Source organism: Meriones unguiculatus, chromosome 11 (assembly GCF_030254825.1).
Source record: "Meriones unguiculatus strain TT.TT164.6M chromosome 11, Bangor_MerUng_6.1, whole genome shotgun sequence".
NCBI classification, from domain to species: Eukaryota; Metazoa; Chordata; class Mammalia; order Rodentia; family Muridae; genus Meriones; species Meriones unguiculatus.
Genome location: NC_083359.1, coordinates 91,561,100 through 91,586,992, shown reverse-complemented (window position 1 = coordinate 91,586,992; position 25,893 = coordinate 91,561,100). Strand labels below are relative to the sequence as shown.

The following is a 25,893-nucleotide window of genomic DNA, read 5'->3' as shown; positions in this document are numbered from 1 at the left end:
CTGGACCTGCAGGCTTCATCTCTGCACGAGCCTTAGACACACACACACACACACACACACACACACACACACACACACTCACAGACTCACACACACACACACACACACACACACACACACTCCCTACCACCTCCTCCTCCCTCCTCCGCGCACCCCTGACTTGGTGCTCGCTGCTCCGTCCTCCCGCCGGTCGCCACCCGGACCCGGAGCTGGAGCGCAGGCGGGGCCCGCGACATCGCAGTCTGGGCTGCGCGTGAGCGTCGCTCCGGCCCCGACGGCCTCCTCCCGGCCCCGGTGCCCTGGACCCCGCTCTCCTCCCGCCCCGCTTCCCACACGCGAGCCTAGAGGCGCGGACGCCGGCTCCAGGGCGGTGGCGGCGGGGTCGGAGGTGGCGGCGGAGTCGGAGGTGGCGGTGGCATCCGGGGCGTGGGCGGCCCGGGGAGGGGTGACGAGCGGCCCAGGCGTCCGTCCGGAGCCGGGACTCTCCGCGGCCCTCGCCCTGGCCTGCAGGCTCCATTCCCAGGGGCTGTCGGGGAGAGCAGCTCGCGGTGCTGAGACCTTCGGGGCGCACAGCCTGTGGGTGCGTCAGAAGTTGAATACTGGCATGGCATGGGTGGTTCAGTGGTAGAATTCTCGCCTGCCACGCGGGAGGCCCGGGTTCGATTCCCGGCCCATGCAGAGACCAGTTCCTTTTGGAGACCCCTGAGTTCCACAGTGCCCACGTCCAAGCTACAGCGCACAGCACAGCTCCTGGACACTTCCAGCTGACCTCCAGACCTCCGAGCTTCCGTGGCCTCTCCTCACCTCAGCTGCAGCCCCCACTCCCTTCCCAGTCCACTCTTTGCCTCCCCTCACACACTAGTGCCAGGCCCTATCTCCATTCAGGAGGTGACCCCTACCCCACCCATACCTCAGGACTCCCCTGCTAGAAGGCCATCCCCACACAGCGTCCCTCTTCCAATGGGCTCTTCTCCAATCCCTAGTTGTGCCTCCTTTGCTCAGAGGCAAGTCAGCGTGACCAAGAGGGTGCCTTCTTGCTCCTCGCCTCTTAGCACCACACCACACCACACCACACGGTGTGGAGTAGATTCGCAACAGGGCGCCTATTCCTCCGGGCCTCTTTTCTAGGACCTGGAGGAACTCTCGGGTCTCTGCGTCCTGCATCCTCTTGTTCCTACGAATGGGAGGGCTGGGGGGAGAGACAGACCCAGACAGTGCCCATAGACAGGGAAAAGGGAAGCCACTGTGCTGCCCAGGGAGGCACAAGGGTCATGAACTGATACTGGCATTCTGAGACCTGGCCTCCTTTTGGCTGCTGTGCTGGGCATCCTCACCACCTGGGCCTGCCAGCCCTCCAGCTCCCTCTGCCCATAGACTCTGTCCCGAAAACCTCCTCCAGCCTCCCAGAAGCTGCACCCTGTGCCACTTCCCTGACTCTGTATGACTGGACTCCTGCTACGCTTGCGGGTTCTGCTTTCTTCCACCTTTCACAGCCCTTTTCTTCTTCTCCTTCGACCTGCTAACACTAGATAGGAGAGAAAAGAAGATAGAGATGAAAGAGGGCAGCCTTATGGTTGGACTTCTTCATGCTGATAAGGTGCGTTCAACTCCTAGGGGCAAGTTTCACCTTCACTATCAGGGTATTTAACTTCTTCTTCTTCTTCTTCTTCTTCTTCTTCTTCTTCTTCTTCTTCTTCTTCTTCTCCTCCTCCTCCTCCTCCTCCTCCTCCTCCTCCTCCTTCTTTTTCTTCTCCTTCTTCTTCTTCTTCATCTCTTCTCCTCCCCATCCTCTTCCTCCTCCTCATATTCCTCCTCCTTCTCCTCTGTGTTGTCCTCCTGTTCTTCTTCATCCCTTTCCTAGTCCTTGACCTTTTCCTCTCAGCACCTCTCCCTCTTCTTCTTCATGTATTTCTTCTAATTCTTATTCTTTTTCTCCATCTTTCTCTTTTACATCTCCTCCTGCTTCTCCTCCTCTTTTTAATTATATTAATGTTTTCCTCCTTCTTCTTTTTTCATTTCCGCTTCTTCTTTTTCATCATCTCTTTCACCTCCTTCCCCTTCTTCCTCTCTATTCTTCTTTTCCTCTTCATTTTCTGGTTCTTCGTCCTCCTCTATTTCTTCTCCATTTCCTATTTCTTTTTCTTCTTCCTTCCTCTTCTTCTCCCTCTCCTACTTCTACTTTGTCAATTCACGACTACTTAACTACAACCACCTTCAACAAACAGCAAGCACCAAACCCCCAACAGCCCAGCCCTTCATATACCCCCTGGAATGTATCAGACTTCCCAGCCTCCCCGCACTATTGCAGAAACGGTGTGCAGCTGGAAAAATCCTGTCACTCTGGAGCGTATGGCCAGTCCTAGGCAGCTGCTGGGAAGCAGCCCCATAGCTCCACGCCTGGGATTAACACAAAAATCATGCTCATAATATTTCAGGGTTTCCTAAAGAAAGCCAAATCCCCACCTTCTCACTCCCGTCCTACCATTCACAGGACAGGCCGTTTGTCTCCTAGACTAGACGGACTCTCCTCCAAGGTGGCTGCTCCCCTTACTGGTTATCCCAAGGTACCGGCCTCTCCAAGACCCTCACCTTCACTGGCTGCAGCCTCTGCTGGGCTCTCTTTGGGGCTGCTGTCCCTGCCAACGTGGAGGTGCCAAGCCTGGGCTGCTCCCTGGGACCCCTTCCAGTCACAATGAGGCTTCCTCTGCATCTGAGGCTGAACCTTCAGGAATGTCCTGTCTCAGCCTCTCCTCCCAGGACTCCAGCCACGCCCTCTATCCCCAGGCCTCAGCTGCTGTCTGGGTTCCATCCCATCACCCTTACAGTCCATCACAGCCTGGCTGGCTCCTACACTTTCTCCAAATGCCTGGCTAGCATCAGATGCAGCCCGGCCACCTGTGCAACACAGGGTGTGTGTGCTGACCTTCAGGAGATCTTCCCAGAGGATTGCAGCCCAGTGGTGCTGCTGTCTTCTCCATCACGGCTGGCGTCCCTGCTCCAGCTGAACACTGTCAAGCACTGTCCCCGCACAGCCGAGGTTTCACCTTGCTGGTCTCATGCTCATTAGTTATCCTGTCCTGCAGGAGTTCAACAGGGTTCTAAGGGTGTGTGTGTGTGTGTGTGTGTGTGTGTAAAGAATGGTATGGAACAGAGACTCGAAGAAGGCGGCCAAGTCTGTTTGCCCAATCAAAGCCTCATTTATTAGAAATTCTTACCCAACTTATACAGAGAGAAGGCAGGAAAGGGGGAAGGCTAATTTACTGCTGCAGGAGATAGCAAGAGTGTGTTCATGGCTTGAATATTGCACCTGCAAGATAGCACAAGGATGTTTTCTTAAGATGCCTCACGGAAAAAAAAAAAAAAAGAGGTCTCAGGGATGCTCTAAGACTAACAGACGGATGTCCTCACAAATCTATCACCCATGACTTAGGGTCCTAGATAACTCTTTCACTAATTGGCCTTAGGTCTCCACCAAATGATCTTTGCTCTCTATTAGGTTTTGGCTTCAGTAGACAGCTTTGGCTCCCAGCAATTAGTCACAGATGATTCTTCACACCCCGCTGATTGGGACCACAGACTTGATTCAAAACAAAAAGGGACCCATCGCAGTCTATTGGGGATCATGAAACGATCTGAAAAGAACCTCATGATCCAGGCCTCCCTCCTGTCCTCTGAATTCCTCTCAACATTCAACGTTCTCTTGCAAACTTTCCCAGGAGAGCACAGGAGGCTGGGGCATTCTGGGAGCTCCTACACAGGACAGTGAGAAACGCCTATGTCGTTCTAACGTTTGCCCTAGATACAGCACGTCTCCTGGAATTCCAGCACACAAGACACCTGCACAGGGGTGGCACGCTCTGGCCACAACTCCCCCGACCTGAACAGCTCCCCTACCTACCCGCATCCGGGCCATCCCGCACAGGCTCGCCTGCAGGCCCCTGCTATGGAGTCATTTCCTCAGTTCAGAGTCCCTGTTCACGCAGAGGTGTCAAGTGAAAATCACCTAAACTGGCACAGAACCTCAGGAATGTGGATCTTTCCGGTTGGCACACAGCGCTCTCTGCTGGACACCTGCTAGCCGAGGCTTGCCCGTTGTCTGTTTCCCACTGATGATGCTCTCCCCAAACAGAGGTTCCTTGGGCGCGCTCAGCGGGACAGACCTTTCTAGGACGCTGGTTCACCCTCGTGCCTTCCCGTGCTCTGCTAGGGACTGGGAGGGCTTCAGGGCAGGAGTGGGGTGGAGGAGAGGGAGGTAATGGCAGAGTCTGTGCTCCCCGGGGTCTGCCAGCTCCTCCCACTGTGCCTCTGCGTGAGGTGGAGTCAGCCCACCGCTCAGCACTGAGGATCTGACTCTGCCCCGGAGTGCCCGGACAGGTCGGACCGAGGGGACCGGGCAGGGAACGCCACCGCTGGGCAAGAGGTTCCGCTCCAACTTCCCGACTCACACTCACACCAGCGTCCCCACTCCCCACCCCTGTGGCCAAGGATCCCAAGAAACGACATCCTGACTTGTCCTCATTTCACCAGAGCTGCTCTGGGGGCTGGAAGGGAAATCAGGGCGCATCTGTGCCTGTGACACTGGCTGCAGTCACCACACCGTGGGCATTCGGCTCTGCTGGGGACATAAGGATCCACAGGAACAACTCCCCAGGGGTTACAGATTCACCCCCCAACATCCTCACTGTCTGGCATCCACCCCACCAATCACCACCAGCACCAGCACCAGCACCATCACCATCACCATAATGCGATCACCGATATTCCCTGGGGTTCTTCAGAGCGGTATTCCATTATGTGTTTGCACGTATCTCTTCTACCTCCATGCCTTCCTCCTGTCCATCTGTCTGTTTGTGTCTGACTCAGTCTGTCTCTGAGTCTGTGTGTGTGTGAAATGAACGAAATCTCTACAGTTGTTTGAAGCTGACGTTCCTCGTGAGGAGTCCAGGGAAGCTGACAGGGAGCATGTGAAGCCTGGGTCGTTAGAGATGCAGGTGAGACAGGTGAGGCAGGAGAGGCAAGTGGGTGGAGTCAGCTAGAGGGTTGTTGCAGAGGGAAGAGCAGGCGATCAGGAGCTGGAGTCAGGGTCTCAGGGAAGGGATGAGGGCTGGTGATTTGGGGCTTGTGTCTGAGGACGAGGGAGTGGCTGCATGTAATGTGTCCGGTGTGTGGGCTGGGCGTGAGGAGATGCAGCAAGGCTGAAGCGGCAAGCTGCAAAGTTGTTTGGAGCTGGAGAGCGTTGGTGGATGCTTCCAGTGGGGAAATGATGGTGAGTGCAGAGAGGGTGTGGGTGAAGCCACCAGTGTTGCATAAAAGAAAGGGCAATGATGTCAGGAGAGAGCAAAGGGCAAAATTGAGAGAGTAAAAGAGGCTTCCCTGACCGGGAATCGAACCCGGGCCGCGGCGGTGAGAGCGCCGAATCCTAACCACTAGACCACCAGGGAGCGTTGACGTGCTTTTCCCGACTTCCCTTCCTGGAGGCACATCAAGAACCACTCTCAGACACACCCACAGCCACTCTCCGACCCGGCGCCCTCATGCCAGCTTCAGGGATCGCCCGGGCTTACAGCCCCCGCCCTGCCCATCCCCGCCCATCCCTGCCCATCCCTGCCCTCACTCCGGCCCCTGCCCACTGAGGCGTCAGGGGGAAGTGGCGCCCCCTCCCGGACGCCCGCTCCTGCCTCTGCTCCCGCTCAGCACAACCTCCAAACGTCTGGCGCCTCCTTGGCTGGGGCGCGCGCTCTGGGGCACAGGCTGACAAGTGCCAGACGGGGCCCCTGGGTCCTGGACTTTGGCAAAACGTGGACGACTCCGCGCTGGCGCTGAGCCTTCCGGCCTGGAGCTTGGGCCCAAGGGGCAGAGTCGCCGGGCCGCCCCGCTGGCTAAAAAAAACATGGGCAGACCTCCCCGTCGGGGAATCGAACCCCGGTCTCCCGCGTGACAGGCGGGGATACTCACCACTATACTAACGAGGACCGAGACACTGATAATCCCCGCACACACCTGGTCCCGGAGCATCTCTCTTCGACTGGCCTCGGCCCCACCGGTTCCCTCGGCTCCGTCCCCCGACGACCACGACCTCCACGCACAGCCCGGGAGCCTCCGGAACGCGCAGCCGCCACCCCGGGCGTGGAGCCGAGGCCCCGTGGACCGCACGTGGCCGAGCCCCTGTCCCGCCGGGCTGCAGAGCCGGGCCCTGACGGCGGACAAACCCCCGGGTCCCCCGCCTGCTACACTAACTCCAGAAACCATCTGTTTAGCATAAAAATGTGTTATGCAAGCATAAAATTATGCAAGCAGACGAGAAGACACGTTTCCTACGGGAATCGGCTTCCTGGAAGTCCCTAGCAAGAACCCTAACATCTCCATCTAAGCCAAAAGACGTATTCTAAGTCCCATGCTTACTTGGTTGCAGGATTAAATACATGAGCTTTTTTGCTGTTTCTCTATATTTCTTGAAGAACAGTACAATTAACTTTATTCGAGGAAACATTCCTAATAGATCACTAAAAGCTTTAACAAATAAGAGTAGAAGGAAAATAAAATTTTAGGAGAGGTAATAAATCAGATTCAGCATCAGGAATTGCTCGTGGAAAAACCAAACATTGTAGGTAGTAAAAGGACAAGAGTTTTAGGGCTTTCTAAAGAAAATGTTTAATCAGGATCTCTTAGGATAAATGCTCTGGATATCCCCACTGCAGTAAAGCTACTACAAAACCATTACCTAACACGGGTGTTTATGATGAGGCAGAAAGAAGAGAGGCAAACATGGGAGGTCAAAAAGTTTTGTATTATACTCTAAGTTTTACACACAGGCTAGCTCAAGAATCTCATCTCTAAGGAAGGATTGTAAATCCTTAGCAAGGCAAACAGGAGGAATTTTCCTCGGTGCTTAACTCCAGGGGGGTTGTAAATCTTGAGCCGACCTAGTTCGGAGGATTATTAACAACCCCTAATTAACTAACAACAAACTACGTAAACAGACCACAAGTTTAACAAGCCCCCGGCCCTCTACTCGCTGAATCGGCAAACAAGCCACTAGTTCTGTGTTTGCTCTGCTTAAGAGGCTGTTAGGCCAAGATCTTTTGTAGACAAAGCCTCTACCAGGTTACTGTTTCAGTTAATGTAAACTTTGTACTGTTGGTAAAAAGTCTGAATGCTCCGGGAAATAGGTCAACTTCAGGTGCTTCTTTATGCAATCACTACAGAAGTGTTGGCTTGACTTCAGGAAAGCACAGAAGATCCAAATCACCATTCCGCGGCGTGGTCTCTGTCATTTCGCCTATCTGTGCCTTCCTGCTCTCCGAATTCTCTGATTTTCCCCCGGACGCGGGGCACCCGAAGGGGCCAGTCCGAGGCACCCGCCGACGGCCGTCGTCCTGGCTGCTCGCACACTCCGCGGCGCCCTGCGGGGTCACAGCGCGGATCCGCCGGGACCTGGAGGGACTCCGTGTGCAGGACGTCGACGAGGTGACAGCGGGACGGGCGCAGCGGGTGGCGGTCGGCGGGCGGGGCCACAGCCTCAGCCCCCAACCCGCTGGAGCGCCCCGTCGACTCCAGAGCTCTGTGAGCGCGGGCTTGTGGGCCTCGGCTGTCAGCCTGTCGATCGGCCGCATGTGCGTCCCCGTTGTCAGGATGGCCGAGCGGTCTAAGGCGCTGCGTTCAGGTCGCAGTCTCCCCTGGAGGCGTGGGTTCGAATCCCACTCCTGACAGTCTCATCTTTTTGACCTCCTGAGAGACCTTCGGAGCTGTGGGGTGAGGGATGGCGTGGTGCGGTGGGGGGCTGTACTGGGCCTGGGGGAAGTGGAGCGAGGAGAAGGCCGGTCCCCAGCACGCACATACTCCAGCCCGGCAGCCTGGTGCCAGCGCGTTCTGCCAACAGAGAACCTTGTCCTCGCCCACCACCACCCCAAGCCGCACTCGGCGGCCCAGCCCTCGGCCCACGGCCTCTCGCCAGATCCATTCCTTGTGCCTCCTGCGGGAGCGCATCTTGCTGGGCTCTGGACGTGCAGGCTTCATCTCTGCACAAGCCTTAGACACACACACACACACTCTCTCTCTCTCACACACACACACACATCACACACACTCACACTCACACACACACACACACACACACATTCACACACACACACATACACACACTCACACACACATACACACACACACACACACACACACACACACACACACACACACACACTCCCTACCGCCTCCTCCCTCCTCCCCGCAGCCCTGACTTGGTGCTCCAGCGCCGTCCTCCCGCCGGTCGCCACCTGGACCCGGAGCGGCGCGAGGCGGGGCCCGCGGCATCGCAGTCTGGGCTGCGCGTGAGCGTCGCTGCGCCCCCGACGGCCTCCTCCCGGCCCCGGTGCCCTGGACCCCGCTCTCCTCCCGCCCCGCTTCCCACACGCGAGCCTAGAGGGGCGGACGCCGGCTCCAGGGCGGTGGCGGCGGATTTGGAGGTGGAGACGGGGTCGGAGGTGGCAGCGGGGTCGGAGGTGGCGGTGGCATCTGGGGCGTGGGCGGCCCGGGGAGGGGCCCAGGCGTCTGTCCGGAGCCGGGACTCTCCCCGGCCCTCGCCCTGGCCTGCAGGCTCCATCCGTCCACGACTCAGGCTCTGTCGGGGAAAGAGCAGCTCGCGGTGCTGAGACCTTCCAGACGCACAGCCTGTGGGTGCGTCATAAGTTGACTGCTTGCCCAGCATGGGTGGTTCAGTGGTAGAATTCTCGCCTGCCACGCGGGAGGCCCGGGTTCTATTCCTGGCCCATGCAGAACCCATTCCCTTTTAGTTCGGAGGTCTGTGAGGCGCACAGTGCCCGGCTCCAAGCTACAGAACACTGGACACTTCCAGCTGCGCCCCAGATCGCCAAGGCTCCAACGCCTGTCCTCACCTCAGCCAAACAGGCCCAATTCCCTTGACAGTCTGCTTCAAAGCACACTAGCGCCAGCACCTAGCTCCCCCCAGTCCCCTACCCCGCACACCTCAGGACTCCCACCCTAGAAGGCCATCCCCACACAGTGTCCCCTCTTCCAAGGACTCTTCTCCATGGCTCCAGTCCCTAGTTGTGCCTCCTTTACTCAGAAGCCAGTGAGTGTGCCTTCTTGCCCCTAGCCATCTTCGCTCCAGGCCAACTTGCCCGGACTGGAGCTAGGGGGCCTGGAGGGTGGATCCACCAGCAGGGTGCCCAATCCTCCGGGTTTCTTTTCTGGGACCTGGAGATGGGAAACCCGGAACTTTCAGGTCTCTGCATCCTGCTAGCACCTGCCAGAGCCCTCGCCCCATGGGGCATCCGCTGTGACTTTGGCCCTTCTGGCCACTCCTCCATGTCCTCTGTATGGGGGGGGGGGCTGCGGGGAGAGACAGACCCAGACCCAGACCCAGACAGAGAGACACGCCCATACACATTATAGGGAAGCCGACCCGCTGCCCAGGGAGGCACAAGCACCCACAATTCAATCGAAGGTCCTCCTGCCATCCCTTGCGGGTCACGAACTGACCACTGGCGCTCTGAGACCTGGCCTCCTGCAGGCTGCTGTGCTGGGCATTCTCACCACCGGGGCCTGGTTCTGTTTTTGCTGGTCCTGCTGCTGGTCCTGCTGCTGGTGGTCCTGTTAACGGAGCAGCACCAGTTCCAGGTCTAAAGTCCAGATCTTAGTTGATCTTGCTATTGGGATCCAACACAGAAAAACGAAAGCAACTTGGAGTGAGAATGATTCATTTCTATTATAGCTCATAAGTATCATACAGGGGGAAGTGGGGCAAAGAGGGGAATGTGGAAATGGAGCCAGAGGGGGTTTTAGTGGTTGGGGATAGGGGTAGGTTTGGACCAGAAGGCAGAAACTGATGCAGAGGCTATGGATGAGAACTGCTTGCTACCTGGCTCAGCCTGCTTGTACCCAACTCTGGACCATCTGCCCAAGGATGGGTACCGATCACCTGCACCAAAACCCACTCCCACACCCACACCCACTTCCCCACTCCCACATCAATCATGGGTCAAGGCAACAGCACCCCACAGATTCTCTTTCAAAGTTCAAAGCCCAAGTCCCCTACAATTCCTTAGTGTCATAACTGTGTCAACTCTGAGCTCCTGCAAAACCAAATTAATAAAGCTTCCACCAACACCCTCATGCCCGGACTCTTACTCCCAAGTAAAACACATCAAGAGGGAAATAGAATCAGGACACAATCGCAGACATAGCAGAGCAAAACCAAAGTCTAACACTCCAAAGACCAGGATCTGACATCTCCTGTTCACTGGCTGTCTTGTGGGTGCCACTTCCCTGACTTTGTAGGACTGAACTCCTGCTACGTTTGTGGGTTCTTCTTTCTACCACTCTTCTCCATCCTTTTCTTCTTCTCCTTCAACCTGCTAACACTAGATAGGAGAGAAAAGAAGATAGAGATAAAAGGGGGTGGCCTTATGGTTAGACTTCTGCATGCTGATAAGGTGCGTTCAGCTCCTAGGGGCAAGTTTCATCTTCACCATCAGGAGACTGCTTCTCCTCTTCCTCCTCCTCCTCTTCCTCTTCCTCCTCTTGCTCCTCTTTCTTCTCCTACTACTCTGTGCTCTCCTCCTGTTCATCTTCCTCCCTTTCCTCATCCCCCTTGTCCTCCTCTTCCTTCAATTTATCCATTCAGCACAACTTTCTCTCTTCTTCTTATTTTTCATGTATGTCTTCCAATTCTTATTCTTTATTTATATTTTTATTAAATGAACAGTTTATTCACTTTGTTTCCCACCTGTAGCTCCCTCCCTCTTCTCTTCCCAATCTCACCCTCTCTCCCTCTTCTCCACCCATGAACCTCCCCCAGTCCACTGAAAGAGCAAGTCGTTCTCACCTTCCTTCTGATCCAATCGATCAGGTCTCATCAAGAGTGGCTGCATTGTCTTCCTCTATGGCCTGGTAAGGCTGCTTCCTCCACAGGGGATGGTGATCAAAAAGCAGGCCAATCAGTTCATGTCAGAGACAGTCCCTGTTCCCATTATTATGGAACCCACTTGAACACTGAACTGCCATGGACTACATCTGTGCAGGGGTTCTAGGTTATCTCCGTGAATGGTCCTTATTTGGAGTATCAGTCTCAGCAAAGACTCCTGTGCCCAGAATGCTTGTCTATTGCTCTCCTTGTGGAGCTCCTGTCCTCTCTAGTTCTTAACACTTCTTTCATAAGATTCCCTGTGCTCTGCCTAAAGTTTAGCTATGAGTCTCAGCATCTGCTTTGAAACCCTGCAGGGTAGAGTCTTTCAGAGGCCCTCTGAGGTAGGCTCCTGTCCCATTCCCTGTTTTCTCCCTCTTCTGATGTCCATCCTCTTTGCCTTTCTGAGTGAGGATTGAGGATCTTAGCCAGAGTCCTCCTTCTCGATTAGCTTCTTTAGGAGTACAGTTTTAGTAGGTTTATCCTATATTACATGTCTAATATCCACTTCTATTTCATTTCCATTTCCTATTTCTTTTTCTTCTACTCCCTCTTCTTGTCCCTCTCCTACTTCTCCTTTGTCAATTTATAACTACTTAACAAACCACAACCAAATGCAATGAAATCAAGCAACAACCCCCCAACAGCCCACCCCTTCTATACCCCCTGAAATGTCCCCGGACTTCCTGTCGCCACAGCACCATTGCAGAAACAGTATACAGCTGGCAAAATCCCGCCACTGCTGGAGCACATGGCGAGTCTCAGGCAGTTGCTGGAAGCAGCCCCATACCTCCACGCATGGGATTAACACAAAAATCATACTCTTATACTATTTCAGTGTTTCCTAAAGAAACCAAAACCCCCACATTCTGACTAGCATACTAACAATCACAGGACAGGCAGTTTGTCTGCTCTGACTAGATGGACTCCCCTCTAACGCTGCTCCCCTTGCTGGTTATCCCCAGGTACCGGCCTCTCCAAGACCCTTCCCCTCCCTGGCTGCAGCCTCTGCTGGGCTCTCTTCGGGGCTGCTGACCCTGCCAACGTGGAGGTGCCAAGCCTGGGCTGCTCCCCGGAACCCTTCCTTTGCAGTGGGGCTGCAACTTAGGGTGAGCCTTCAGGAATGTCCCCTCTCAGCCTCTCCTTCCAGGACTCCCTTCCCACTGTAGTGAGGGATGGCAGAGTCTGTGCTCCCCGGGGTCTGCCAGCTCCTCCCACAGTGCCTCTGCGTGAGGTGGAGTCATCCCACCGCTCAGCACTGAGGATCTGACTCTGCCCCGGAGTGCCCTGACCGAGGGGGCCGAGCAGCATGTGAGGCCTGGGATGTTAAAAGTGCAGGTGAGACAGGTGAGGCAGGAGAGCAAGTGGGTGGGGTCAGCTAGAGGGTGAGTTGCGGAGGGAAGAGCAGGCGATCATGTGCTGGGGCTCAGGGAGGGGATGAGTGTTGGCTTTTGTCTGAGGATGGATCGAGAGGCTGGCGGCGTGTGATGGTGTCGGGTGTGTGGGCTGGGCGTGAGGAGATGGAGCAAGGAAGGCTGAGGCGGCTAGGTGCAAAGTTGTCGTCTGCACGCAGAGAGGGTCCCACGCTTCCAGTGGGAAAAGGATGGTGAGTGCAGAGAGGGTGTTTGTGAGGCCGCAGGTGTTGGTGAAAAGAAGGGCTGTGATGCATGAGGTGTGGAGAGAGAGGGGAGGCAGCGCAAGAGGAAGAGAAGAAAAGAAGCTTCCCTGACCGGGAATCGAACCGGGCCGCGGCGGTGAGAGCGCCGAATCCTAGCCACTAGACCACCAGGGAGTGATAAGGTGTATAAAAGGCATCTCTGCTCCTGGAGAGAAACCAGCGCCCACATGCCAGCTTCAGGGATCACCTGGGTTGGCATCACCTGTCCTCCCATGCGCTGCCCCCTGCCCCCTGCCCACTCTCCCTTCTCCTCTGTTCCGCACACCGTGCAGGTGAGGGGTCACTCATGGGCGTAGGTGATGCAATGGCAGCCGTAGTGCTGCAGTCACACCCCAATCTGACTGAGGACTGAGGAGAGCTGCGTCCCCGGAGCTCTCTGCAGTGACCTACAGGAAGGCAAGCGGGTTGCAGAGACTGCTCTGTCCACACTCGTCCTCACTGCGTAGACAAGCTTGGAGCAGAGGGGCCTTGTGGATACTGTAGTATCCGGGGACCTCTTGAGATTTGGGCGGTGCTTAAATTATCTACTTCTTATTACCTACTGGTGTTTAAGGCTAAGAAATGAGCCGTGCAGAGGTGGTGCGGCCTTTCAACCCAGCCCTGGAGAGGTAGATGTTGAGGAGATCTTTGGTTCGCCCTGTGAGGGGCATCTCTGTGTGTTCAATTCTTGGTTGCTAAACCGGCAGAGAGCTGAGCGCTGTGTGGACGTTGATGTCCTCCTGGAGTATCGCCTCCTCCTATTGTGCAAACACTATTCTCTGCCTCTTCTCCTCCTGCTCCCTCACAACCTCAAAATGTCTGGTGACAAAACATGGATGCGCTGCGTTGTCCGGGAATCGAACCCGGGTCAACTGCTTGGAAGGCAGCTATGCTCACCACTATACCACCAACGCTGCCCGTCGAGTACTAATTTCCGCCACTAGTGGCTTCCAGGTCGCCGACCCCTTTCCTGCGCGGCCCCACGACGGCCCCGACCCCCTCGCCAGCCGCCGTCTGCGCTCTTCCTCGCCACACTCGCCGCCTCGGCGGAGCCTGGTGGGCGTCGTGGACGGCGCGTTCCGGGTGCCAGACACAGAGCTCGAGGGCCCGGGGGCCTGGCAGCCGCTGAGGCCGCCCGACTGGCTAAAAAGATCGCCAGGTCTCCCCGTCGGGGAATCGAACCCCGGTCTCCCGCGTGACAGGCGGGGAAACTCACCACTATACTAACGAGGACCACGACCCCGCCCTCCCCCACACCGGGACCCACCAAAGCTCTTCGCTTGGCGGAGGCCGGGGCCCTTGGCTCCGTCCCTGACAACCAGGACCTCCTGGGAGCTTGGGCCCGGGGTCGCAGCTTGATCCCTGCCGGGACTTGGAGCTGAGATGGTCGAGGTGCACAGCCTTGGGCGTGTCAGGTGACAAGTGTGGGCACAGCGCGGGGGGTTCACTGGCAGAATTCTCGCCGGCCACGCCGGAGGCCCGGGTCTGTCTCTCGGCCCAGGCAGAGTCCAGTCCCTATTGCTTCAGAGGCCCCCAGTGCCGGACTCCAGCTACAGCGCTGGCCATTCTCGGCCTCCCCCTAGCACACCAGGGCCAGCACCGAACTCCTACCAGGAGCCTCCTCTCAGGGACCCTGACACACCCATGCCTCAGGATCCCCACCCTAGAGGACCGTCCAAGGGATTCTTTTCTGGCTTGGGTGGACGTGTCTGTGCCTGAACCATTTCCCAGTGTTGATTTCCTCCACTGCACAGTTCAGTCCGAATTCCTTTCCATGCCTGGCTTGTCCCAGTCCACGGACCTTGGCCTCTTCATTTGGTCCTGAGTCCCCCATTGTTGGAACCCCATGTTCCTGAGCCAGGTAGATTCTCTTTCAAAGTTCAAAGCCCAAGTTCCCTACAATTCCTTAGAATCATAACTGTCAACTGTGGGCTCCTGCAAAATCAAATCCTGAAAGGCTTCCACACACTGCCAATGCCCCCTCCCCCGACTCATGCTCCCAAGTAAAACACACCATGAGGGAAGAAGAATCAGGACACAATCGCAGACATAGCAGAGCAAAACCAAAGTCTAACAATCCAAAGCCCAGGGCCTCACATCTCCTGTTCACTGGCTGTCTTGTGGGTGCCACTTCCCTGACTCTGTATGACTGGACTCCTGCTTCGTTTGTGGGTTCTTCTTTCTTCCACTCTTCTCCACCCTTTTCTTCTTCTCCTTCAACCTGCTCACACTAGATAGGAGAGAAAAGAAGATAGAGATGAAAGGGGGTGGCCTAATGGTTGGACTTCTGCATGCTGATGAGGTGCCTTCAGCTCCTAGGGGCAAGTTTCATCTTCACCATCAGGGTATTTAACACCTTCTTCTTTTTCTTCTCCTTCTCCTTCTTCCTCTTCTCCTTCTCCTTCTCCTTCTCCTTCTTCTTCCTCTTCTTCTTCTCCTTCTCCTTCTTCTCTTCTCTTGCTCCTCCTCTTCCTCCTCCTCATCTTCCTCCTCCTTTTACTGTGTGTTGTCCTCCTGTTCTTCTTCATCCCTTTCCTCCTCCTTCACCTTTTCCTCTCAGCACCTCTCCCTCTTCTTCTTCATGTATTTCTTCTAATTCTTATTATTTTTCTCCATCTTTCTCTTTTACATCTCCTTCTGCTTCTCCTCCTCTTTTTAATTATATTAATGTTGTCCTCCTTCTTCCTTTTATTTATTTCCTGCTTCTTCTTTTTCACCTTCTCTTTCACCTCCTTCTCCTTCTTCCTTCTCTATTACTTCTTCTTTTCCTCTTCATTTTCTCGTTCTTCTTCCTCCTCTATTTCTTCTCCATTTCCTATTTCTTTTTCTCCTCCTTCCTCTTCTTCTCAAGCCTCTCCTACTTCTACTTTGTCAAGTCACGACTGCTTAACTATTTAACTGCAACTAACTGCAGCACACAGCAAGCACCAACCACCCAACAGCCCAGCCCTTCATATACCCCCTGGAATGTATCCGAACTTCCCAGCCTCCCTGCACCATTGCAGAAACCGTGTGCAGCTGGAAAAATCCCGCCACTGCTGGAGCACGTGGCGAGTCCTTGGCAGCTGCTGGGAAGCAGCTCCATACTTCAATGCCTGGGATTAACACAAAAATCATACTCATGATATTTCAGTGTTTTCTAAAGAAACTCAAATCTCCACTTTCTCACTATCATCCTAACAATCACAGGACAGGCAGTTTGTCTGCTCTGACTAGATGGACTCCCCTCTAACGCTGCTGCTCCCCTTGCTGGTTATTCCAAGGTACCGGCCTCTCCAAGACCCTCACCCTCACTGGCTGCAGCCTCTGCTGGGCTCTCTTCGGGGCTGCTGTCCCTGCCAACGTGGAGGTGCCAAGCCTGGGCTGCTCCCTGGGACTGCTTCCAGTCGCAGTAGCAGTGGGGCTGCAACTTAGGGTGAGCCTTCAGGAATGTCCCCTCTCAGCCTCTCCTTCCAGGACTCCATCCCCACTGTAGTGAGGGATGACAGAGTCTGTGCTCCCTGGGATCTGCCAGCTCCTCCCACAGTGCCTCTGCGTGAGGTGGAGTCAGCCCACCGCTCAGCACTGAGGATCTGACTCTGCCCCGGAGTGCCCGGCCAGGTCGGACCGAGGGGACCGGGCAGAGAACGCCACCGCTGGGCAAGAGGTTCCGCTCCAACTTCCCGACTCACACACCAGCATCCCCTCTCCTCCCCACCCCTGCGGCCAAGGATCCCAAGAACCTACCTCCTGGCTTATTCGCCTGAGCAGTTCTGGGGGCTGAAAGGGAAATTGTGGGGCTTCTGTCCCCACAATGCTGGCTGCAGTCACCACACCGTGGGCATTCGGCTCTCCCGGGGCATAGGGATCCACACTGACAACTCTACGGGGATTAGTTGGAGTCCAGCGTCCACCCCACCAACCCCCACCACCACTTGCACCAGCACCATCAGCACCATATTCCAATCACCGATATTCCCTGGAGTTCTTCAGAGCGGTATTCCATTACGTGTTTGCATGTATCTCTTCTACCTCCATGCCTCCCTCCCTTCGTCTGTCTGTCTCTGTGTCTGTCTCTGTCTGTCTCTGAGTCTGTGTGTGTGTGAAATGAAAGAAATCTCTACAGTTGTTTGAAGCTGACCTTCCTCGTGAGGAGTCCAGGGAAGCTGACAGGGAGCATGTGAAGACTGGGTCGTTAGAGATGCAGGTGAGACAGGTGAGGCAGGAGAGGCAAGTGGGTGGGTTCAGCTAGAGGGTTGTTGCAGAGGGAAGAGCAGGTGATCAGGCGCTGAAGTCAGGGGCTCAGGGAGGGGTGAGGGTTGGTGATGCGGGGCTTGTGTCTGAGGATGGAGCGATGGCGGGTGTGTGATGTGTTTGGTGTGTGGGCTGGGCGTGAGGAGATGCAGCAAGGCTGAGGAGGCAAGGTGCAAAGTTGTTGTGTGCGGGTGGGGAAGGTCGGTGGAAGCTTCCAGTGAGTAAAGGATGGTGAGTGCAGAGAGGTTCCAGTGGGAAAAGGATGGTGTGTGCAGAGAGCATGTAGGTGAGGCCACGGGTGTTGGTCAAAAGCCAGGGTAATGTTGCCTGAGGTGCCAGGACAGAGGGGAGGAAGGACAAAATGTAGAGAGTGACTTCCCTGACCGGGAATCGAACCCGGGCCGCGGCGGTGAGAGCGCCGAATCCTAACCACTAGACCACCAGGGAGCGTTAGCAGTCCTTCTTGCCTGTCAAATCCTGGAGCCACACCGACAGCCACTCTCCGACCCGGCGCCCTCTCGCCAGCTTCAGGGATCGTCCGCCCCGCCCATCCCCGCGCATCCCCGCCCATCCCTGCCCATCCCTGCCCATCCCCGCCCATCCACGCCCACCCCTGCCCGCTGCGGCTCGGTGGGGAAGTGGCGCCCCCTCCCGGACCGGACCCCGCTCCTGCCTCTGCTCCCGCTCAGCACAACCTCCAAACGTCTGGCTCGCGCTCGCGCTCTGGGGCACAGGCTGAGAAGTGCCAGACGGGGCCCCTGTGTCGTGGATTTTGGCAAAACTCGAACTACCCTGTGCTGCCTAGAGCCTTCGAACTTGGATTTCGGGCCAAAGGGCAGAGTCCTCGCCCGCCCCGTAGGCTAAAACATGACGCCACGTCTCCCCGTCGGGGAATCGAACCCCGGTCTCCCGCGTGACAGGCGGGGATACTCACCACTATACTAACGAGGACCGCGATGATACCACCCTCCCCCACACCGGGACCCACCATCGATCTCTCTCGGCCTTGGCCCCGTGGGCGCCCTCGGCTCCATCTCCAGCTGGGAGCAGCCGCCACCGCCTCCTCCCCCGGGTACGGAGCCGCGGCCCCGTGGACCTGGCGTGGCCGAGCCCTTGCCCCGCCGGGCCGCAGAGCTGACAGCGGAGCAGCGCCCGGGGCCCCGCCGACGGCCGCCGTCCAGGTTGCTCGCCCACGCCAGAGCTGCCATTTGGGCGGGCACCAGGGTCACAGCACGGATCCCCGCCGGGACTGGGGGTGAGATGGTCGAGGCGTGCAGCCTTCGGCGTGTCAGGTGACAAGTGTGGGCACAGCACGGGGGGTTCACTGGCAGAATTCTCGCCGGCCACGCGGGAGGCCCGGGTCTGATTCTGGTACATGCAGAGTTCGGTCCCTTGGTTCAGAGGCCCCCAGTGCCGGACTCCAGCTACAGCGCTGGCCATTCTCGGCCTCCCCTGAGCACACCAGGGCCAGCACCGAACTCCTACCAGGAGCCTCCTCTCAGGGGACCCTATACCAAGGGTCTTATACCAGGATCACAGGACCCTCAGACACCACCAGGAGACAACTCAATGCAAGATCAAGAGAGCTTTATTACAAGAGCGATCAAACTCGGGACCCAAGTCTCACTGACACAGCAGTAGAGAAGTGGGACCTGAGCCCTGAGTGAGCAGGGTTTTTAAAGGGAAAAACTGCAAGCAGGAGGTTTCCATGACAGCAAGCAGGCGGATTCATGGCTTGACCTTACATGGTTGGGTAAAATCCATAGGGACAAAGTAACCTTTTACATAATCACAACTGTTGTTCTTCTAAACTACATCTGGAACATTGGGGAGAATTTTCCCAACCGATTCTCATTAATTATTATTATTTTCTATCAAGTATTTAGTCTGTGATTTTTCCTGGAGGCTGTTGCTAGGAGAGTTGACTTTGTTTTCTGCCTAGTGCATATTCTGTGATATTTCCTGGTACCTTGAGTTCAGCTCCCGGTCAAGATGGCTCCTCATTTCAAAATGGAGTCACCCAGGCTAATTTAAACTCTTCACCTTCCTGCTAACTATGAAAATCGCTCTCATCTCCACATTCATTGGTAGATTTCAACGTACTGGCAACAAGGTGGCTGCTCCTACAGGTTTCTTCTGGTTCCTCTCAGGCACATCCTGATTTCCTGGCCCCCCTCCCATTGTGCTGTCTTTCCATTTCCTGGCATAGACTTCATGTGACCAAAACCAGCCCCTGGTTATTTTCCTTGTTTTGTGCTGTTTTCATGCCTCGTCACGGCAGTTTGGTGGTTAAATGAAGTCCGTTTAACCAGACATCAGCACTTTTTTCTACTGTGCCTGTGACCTCTCCTGCACTGGCTTTTGTCCTACCTTCTCCTTCTAGTTGTGTGTTCTCTTTGGTGGAGACTGCCTTAGATCCCATAGGAAAGGAGTTGTTATGCTCAGTCAACTCATGTCTCTAAGCACTGGCAGGCCCATCTCTCCAGCTATGTTACACTGTAGTCGGTTGAGTCTGTTGTTAGTCAGAACTGCTGGTGACAATTCTCTTCTAATGGCCCCATTGAGTCTTTACCAGATCTATTCCCTGCGCCTCCTGCGGGAGCACATCTTTCTGGGCTCTGGTCCTGCAGGCTTCATCTCTGCATGAGCCTTACACACACACACACACACACACACACACACCCTACCGCCTCCTCCTCCTCCTTCGCGCACACCTGACTTGGTGCTCGCTGCGCCGTCCTCCCGCCAGTCGCCACCCGGACCCGGAGCTGGAGCGAGGCGGGGCCCGCGGCATCGCAGTCTGGGCTGCGTGCGCTTGAGCGTCGCTCCGGCCCCGACGGCCTCCTCCCGGCCCCGGTGCCCTGGACCCCGCTCTCCTCCCGCCCCCGCTTCCCACACGCGAGCCTAGAGGTGCGGACGCCGGCTCCAGGGCGGCGGCGGCGGATTTGGAGATGGAGACGGGGTCGGAGGTGGCGGAGGGGTCGGAGGTGGCGGTGGCATCTGGGGCGTGGGCGGCCCGGGGAGGGGTGACGTTTGTCCCAGATGTCCGTCCACGCCCTGGCCTGCAGGCTCCATCCGTCCACCACTCAGGGGCTGTCGGGGAGAGCAGCTCTCGGTGCTGAGACTGTCGAGGCGCACAGCCTGTGGGCACCTCAGACGCGAGATCCTGCGCACAGCATGGGTGGTTCAGTGGTAGAATTCTCGCCTGCCACGCGGGAGGCCCGGGTTCGATTCCCGGCCCATGCAGCGCCCAGTCCCTTTTAGTTCGGAGGTCTGTGAGGCCCACAGTCCCCGAGTCCAAGCAGCACAGCACAGCTTCCAGCTTCGCTCCAGATCTCCAAGGCTCCAACCCCTGTCCTCACCTCAGCCAAACAGACCAGCACCTAGCTCCTCCCAGCCCCCTACCCCGCACACCTCAGGACTCCCACGCTAGAAGGCCATCCCCACACAGCTTCTCCTCTTCTAAAGGACTCTTCTCCATGGCTCCAGGCCCTAGTTGTGCCTCCTTTACTCAGAAGCCAGTGAGTGTGCCTTCTTGCCCCTAGCCATCTTCGCTCCTCGCCAAGTTATGGGGGCCTGTGAGCGTGGATCCACCAGCAGGGTGCCCAATCCTCCGGGTTTCTTTTCTGGGACCTGGAGGTGGGAAACCCGGAACTCTCAGGTCTCTGCATCCTGCTAGCACCTGCCAGAGCCCTCACCCCATGGGGCATCCGCTGTGACTTTGGCCCTTCTGGCCACTCCTCCATGTCCTCTGTATGGGGGGGGGGGGGCTGCGGGGAGAGACAGACCCACACCCAGACCCAGAACCAGACAGAGAGACAAGACAATACACAGGTAAAGGGAAGCCGACCCACTGCCTAGAAGGCACAGGCACCCACAATTCAATCGAAGGTCCTCCTGCCTTCTCTTGCCGGTCACGCACTGACACTGGCGCTCTGAGACCTGGCCTCCTTCCGGCTGCTGTGCTGGGCATCCTCACCCCCGGGCCTGCCAGCTCTCTCTAGCTAGCTCCCTCTGCCATAGACTCTGTCCCGCACACCTCCTCCAGCTTCCAGCAGCTGCACCCTGTGTCCCTTCTTCCCGGCCGACCCCTCTGTGCCCTGGACTGCGCTGGGATATCACCAAGGAAAGCCTTCACCCCTCAGTCACTGAGACACACCACCTGCCTACCTCCTGCCCACCTGCCTGGAGAAAAGCCCTTTCTCACCTCAGGCAACTGCCTGGCCACTTCCCCTGTCAGCTCGAGGAGCTCTCTGCCTTGGACAAAGGCGAGTGGGAGTGGATGGGCCACTGCAGCTTTGTGGGAAACAGAGCCCAGCAGGTCTAGGGTTGACTTTGGGGAGCAGTCACAGCTCAGAGCAGACAGCTGACAAGAGCAGGAGAGACTGGGTGGTGCTGCTGGGGGATGGGGCCGTTTCCCCTGCTGCTGCTGCTTTTTCATCTTCTCTTTCACATCCTTCTTCCTCTTCTCTTCCTTCTTTTCCTCTTCCGTTTCTCCCTCTTCTTCTTCTTATATTTCTTCTCCTCCCTTTCCTATTCTTTTTTTTTCTCCTCCCTCTTCTTCTTTCTTCTCCCTCTCCTACTTTTCCTTTGTCAATTCACAACTACTTAACAAGCCACAACCAAGTACAACAAACAGCAAGCACCAACCACCCAACAGCCCAGCCCTTCATATACGCTCTGAAACGTCCCCGGACTTTCCAGCATCACAGCACAATTGCAGAAACCGTGTGCAGCTGGCAAAATCCCGCCACTGCTGGGGCACGTGGCGAGTCCCAGGCAGCTGCTGGGAGGCAGCCCCATACCTCCACACCTGGGATTAAAACAAAAATCATACTCTTATACTATTTCAGTGTTTCCTAAAGAAACCACAATCCCTAAGTTCTCAGTACTGTCCTGCCATACACAGTACAGGACGTTTGTCTCCTACACTAGATGGACTCTCCTCCAAGGTGGGTGCTCCCTTTGCTGGTTATCCCAAGGTACCGGCCTCTCCAAGACCCTCACCCTCACTGGCTGCAGCCTCTGCTAGGCTCTCTTTGTGGCTGCTGACCCTGCCAACATGGAGATGCCAAGCCTGGGCTGCTCCCCGGGACCCCTTCCAGTCACAATGAGGCTTCCTCTGCATCTGAGGCTGAGCCTTCACCAATGTCCTGTCTCAGCCTCTCCTCCCAGGACTCCAGCCCTGTCCTCCATCCCCAGGACTCAGCTGCTGTCAGGGCTCCATCCCATCACCCTTTCAGGCCACCACAGCCTGGCTGGCTCCTACACTTTCTCCAAATGCCTGGCTAGCATCAGATGCAGCCCGGCCACCTGTGCAACACAGGGTGTGTGTGCTGACCTTCAGGAGATCCTCCCAGAGGATTGCAGCCCAGTGGTGCTGTTGTCTTCTCCATCACGGCTGGCGTCCCTGCTCCAGCTGAACACCGTCAAGGACTGTCCCCGCACAGCCTTTCGGACTGGGTGGACCCGGTCCCAGGCTCATTAGTCACAGATGATTCTGCAGACACCGATGATCAGGACCACAGACTCTTAATTCAATTCACCAAAGGGCCCCAACACAGTCTACTGGGGATCATGAAATGACCCTCTGGAAAGAACCTCTTGAGCCAGGCCTCCCTCCTGTCCTCTGAATTCTCCACAACATTCTCTTATAAGCTTTCCCAGGAGAGCACAGGGAGGCTGGGGCATTCTTGGAGCTCCTACATAGGACAGTGAGAAACGCCTATGTCGTTCTAACGTTTGCCCTAGATATACTGCTTCTCCTGGAATTCCAGCACACAAGACACCTGCACAGGGGTGGCACGCTCTGGCCACAACTCCCCCGACCTGAACAGCTCCCCTACCTACCCGCATCCGGGCCATCCCGCACAGGCTCGCCTGCAGGCCCCTGCTATGGAGCCATTTCCTCAGTTCAGAGTCCCTGTTCACGCAGAGGTGTCAAGTGAAAATCACCTAAACTGGCACAGAACCACAGGATCCTTGAGTCGTGGATCCTTGCGGTTGGCACACAGCGCCCTCTGCTGGACACCTGCAAGCCGATTCTTGCCCGTTGTCTGTTTCCCACTGATGCTCTCCCCAAACAGAGGTGCCCCGGGCGCGCTCAGCGGGACAGACCTTTCCCTGACGCTCGTTCCCCTGGTGCCTCCCGGTGCTCTGCTCGGGACCGAGAGGGCTTCAGGGCAGGAGTGGGGTGGAGGCGGGGGAGGGAATGGCAGAGTCTGTGCTCCCCGGGGTCTGCCAGCTCCTCCTACTGTGCCTCTGCGTGAGGTGGAGTCAGCCCACCGCTCAGCACTGAGGATCCGACTCTGCCCCGGAGTGCCTGGACAGGTCGGACCGAGGGGACCGGGCAGGGAACGCCACCGCTGGGCAAGAGGTTCCGCTCCAACTTCCCGACTCACACTCACACCAGCGTCCCCACTCCCCACCCCTGCGGCCAAGGATCCCAAGAAACAACCTCCTGGCTTCGGCTCCGCTCGCCCGAGCAGCTCTGGGGACTGAAAGGGAAATCGTGGGGCTTCTGTCCCTGAGATGCTGGCTGCAGTCACCACACCGTGGGCATTCGGCTCTCCCGGGACATAGGGATCCACACTGACAACTCTACGGGGTTAGTGTTCGCCCCACCCTCACCCCCTCGCATTCCAGCGTCCACCCCACCAATCACCACCTGCACCAGCACCATCAGCACCAGCACCATATTCCAATCACCGATATTCCCTGGGGTTCTTCAGAGCGGTATTCCATTCTGTGTTTGCACTTATCTCTTCCACCTCCATGTCCCCTCCCTCCTGTCCATCTGTCTGTGTCTGTCTCTGTCTCTCTCTGAGTCTGTGTGTGTGTAAAATGAACGAAATCTCTACAGTTGTTTGAAGCTGACGTTTGGTCGTTTGGAGTCCAGGGAAGCTGACAGGGAGCATGTGACGCCTGGGTCGTTAGAGATGCAGGTGAGACAGGTGAGGCAGGAGAGCAAGTGGGTGGAGTCAGCTAGAGGGTTGTTGCAGAGGGAAGAGCAGGCGAGTCAAGGGCTCAGGGAGGGCATGAGTGTTGGTGATGCGGGGCTTGTGTCTGAGGTCAGGTGTGTGGGCTGGGCGTGAGGAGACGCAGCAAGGCTGAGGAGGCTAGGTGCAAAGTTGTCTGCACGCAGAGAGGGTCGGTGGAAGCTTCCAGTGGGGAAAGGATGCAGTGTGCAGGGAGGGTGTAGGTGAGGCCACCGGTGTTGGTCAAAAGGGAGGGTAATGTTTCATGAGGTGCCAAGACAGAGGGAAGGACAAAATACAGAGAGTAAAAGTAGCATTCCCTGACCGGGAATCGAACCCGGGCCGCGGCGGTGAGAGCGCCGAATCCTAACCACTAGACCACCAGGGAGCGTTGGCCTTCTTCCCAAGCTGTCGGTTCCTGGAGCCACACGGACAGCGGCTCTCTGACCCGGCGCCCTCATGCCAGCTTCAGGGATCGCCCGGGCTCACGGCGTCTGCCCTGCCCATCCCCGCCCATCCCTGCCCATCCACGCCCACCCCTGCCCATCCCCGCCCATCCCTGCCGGCTGCGGCTCGGCGGGGAAGTGGCGCCCCCTCCCGGATCGGACCCCGCTCCTGCCTCTGCTCCCGCTCAGCACAACCTCCAAACGTCTGGTGCCTCCTTGGCCCGGGCGTGCGCTCTGGCACAGGCTGAGAAGTGCCAGACGGGGCCCCTGGGTCCTGGACTTTGGCAAAACGTGGACGACTCCGCCCTGGCGCTGAGCCTTCCGGCCTGGAGCATGGGCCCAAGGGGCAGAGTCCCCGGGCCGCCCCGTTGGCTAAAAGGATCGCCAGGTCTCCCCGTCGGGGAATCGAACCCCGGTCTCCCGCGTGACAGGCGGGGATACTCACCACTATACTAACGAGGACCGCGATGACACTTTCTTCCTCCACACCGGGACCCACCATCACTCTCGCTCGGCCTCGGCCCGACGGCTCCCTCGGCTCCATCCCCGACGACCACGACCTCCGCGCCCAGCCCGGGAGCCTCCGGGACGCGCAGAGCCGGGGCTGACGGCGGAGCAGCGCCTGGGGCCCCGCCGACGGCCGCCGTCCAGGCTGCCCGCACTCGCCGGGGCGCCCTGCGGGGTCACAGCGCGGATCCCCCGGGACCTGGAGGGACTCCGTGCGCAGGACGACGACGAGGTGACACCGCCCCGTCGAGTCCAGAGCGCTGTGAGCGCTCGCCTGTGGGCCTCGGCTGTCAGCCTGTCCATAGGCTTTCTGCGCATCCCCGTTGTCAGGATGGCCGAGCGGTCTAAGGCGCTGCGTTCAGGTCGCAGTCTCCCCTGGAGGCGTGGGTTCGAATCCCACTCCTGACAAGCTTCGTGTTTTGCCATCCCACCGGACCCTGAGAGACTTGCTTCCTGAAGGCCTTGCAGAGGGCACAGGTACAGGCTGCTCCCACAGGAAAGGTACTTAGATGAAGAGCCACTTTTTCTCGTCGGATTTTCTTGGCTCGTATTGTGTGGACCCTTGTCCACGGTGACTTAATACTGAAAGCTGAATGCAGCGTTAAGCAAGGTCCAAAAAGTGCCTTGCACCTGGAATCCTCCAGAATACTCCTGAGTGGAACAGATTGAGGAGAAGAGCAGTGACAGAAAATTTCTTCTTTTCCAAGAAGAAATTGGAGTTACGGAAGTTACTGCTGAGAGGAAATTGGGGGCCTGATCGCTCACATTGTGAAAATATCACTTTCACTCTGAAGGGAAAGCGAAACCACCGAAGGACTTTTGAGCGCCCGAACGATGTAGCCTGCCTTAGCTTCAGGAGGATCCTTCATGCTCTGCTGAGAACAGGCATGCATATAGCAACGAAGAAAGGGAGAAGTGGGGGGCTATTGCAGCAAGCCAGGCTGGAGAAGATAGAGGCCTGTATCCAGTCACGTATAAGGTAGCCGAAGTGTGTTGACTTCCAGGTTAACCAGAACTACCAGGCAGGATAGCTTCCCTGACAAACTAGATACGGTAACAGAAAGGAATGGAAGGGTGATTGAGCCTTAGATTTTGTTGTTTTTTTTTTTAAACTACAAATTTTACGGTTGTTTATTGTAGCATTTTTTTTAA

General features: G+C 56.8%; 13 non-coding genes across 13 annotated transcripts; 5 read left to right on the top strand and 8 right to left on the bottom strand.

The window, feature by feature from the left end:
- The first annotated feature begins 607 nt into the window (after positions 1 to 607).
- Positions 608 to 678, top strand: Trnag-gcc (transfer RNA glycine (anticodon GCC)). Its single transcript has one exon. It is a non-coding gene; the product is annotated as a tRNA-Gly (tRNA).
- A 4,691-nt stretch (positions 679 to 5,369) lies between these two features.
- Positions 5,370 to 5,441, bottom strand: Trnae-cuc (transfer RNA glutamic acid (anticodon CUC)). Its single transcript has one exon. It is a non-coding gene; the product is annotated as a tRNA-Glu (tRNA).
- A 459-nt stretch (positions 5,442 to 5,900) lies between these two features.
- Positions 5,901 to 5,972, bottom strand: Trnad-guc (transfer RNA aspartic acid (anticodon GUC)). The gene has a single exon. It is a non-coding gene; the product is annotated as a tRNA-Asp (tRNA).
- Positions 5,973 to 7,626: 1,654 nt separating this feature from the next.
- Positions 7,627 to 7,709, top strand: Trnal-cag (transfer RNA leucine (anticodon CAG)). The gene has a single exon. It is a non-coding gene; the product is annotated as a tRNA-Leu (tRNA).
- A 991-nt stretch (positions 7,710 to 8,700) lies between these two features.
- Positions 8,701 to 8,771, top strand: Trnag-gcc (transfer RNA glycine (anticodon GCC)). Its single transcript has one exon. It is a non-coding gene; the product is annotated as a tRNA-Gly (tRNA).
- Positions 8,772 to 13,420: 4,649 nt separating this feature from the next.
- Trnag-ucc (transfer RNA glycine (anticodon UCC)) lies at positions 13,421 to 13,492 on the bottom strand. The gene has a single exon. It is a non-coding gene; the product is annotated as a tRNA-Gly (tRNA).
- A 247-nt stretch (positions 13,493 to 13,739) lies between these two features.
- On the bottom strand, positions 13,740 to 13,811 carry Trnad-guc (transfer RNA aspartic acid (anticodon GUC)). The gene has a single exon. It is a non-coding gene; the product is annotated as a tRNA-Asp (tRNA).
- Positions 13,812 to 17,186: 3,375 nt separating this feature from the next.
- Trnae-cuc (transfer RNA glutamic acid (anticodon CUC)) lies at positions 17,187 to 17,258 on the bottom strand. Its single transcript has one exon. It is a non-coding gene; the product is annotated as a tRNA-Glu (tRNA).
- Positions 17,259 to 17,690: 432 nt separating this feature from the next.
- On the bottom strand, positions 17,691 to 17,762 carry Trnad-guc (transfer RNA aspartic acid (anticodon GUC)). Its single transcript has one exon. It is a non-coding gene; the product is annotated as a tRNA-Asp (tRNA).
- Positions 17,763 to 19,986: 2,224 nt separating this feature from the next.
- On the top strand, positions 19,987 to 20,057 carry Trnag-gcc (transfer RNA glycine (anticodon GCC)). The gene has a single exon. It is a non-coding gene; the product is annotated as a tRNA-Gly (tRNA).
- A 4,047-nt stretch (positions 20,058 to 24,104) lies between these two features.
- Positions 24,105 to 24,176, bottom strand: Trnae-cuc (transfer RNA glutamic acid (anticodon CUC)). The gene has a single exon. It is a non-coding gene; the product is annotated as a tRNA-Glu (tRNA).
- A 448-nt stretch (positions 24,177 to 24,624) lies between these two features.
- On the bottom strand, positions 24,625 to 24,696 carry Trnad-guc (transfer RNA aspartic acid (anticodon GUC)). The gene has a single exon. It is a non-coding gene; the product is annotated as a tRNA-Asp (tRNA).
- Positions 24,697 to 25,066: 370 nt separating this feature from the next.
- Trnal-cag (transfer RNA leucine (anticodon CAG)) lies at positions 25,067 to 25,149 on the top strand. The gene has a single exon. It is a non-coding gene; the product is annotated as a tRNA-Leu (tRNA).
- The last annotated feature ends 744 nt before the right edge of the window (positions 25,150 to 25,893 follow it).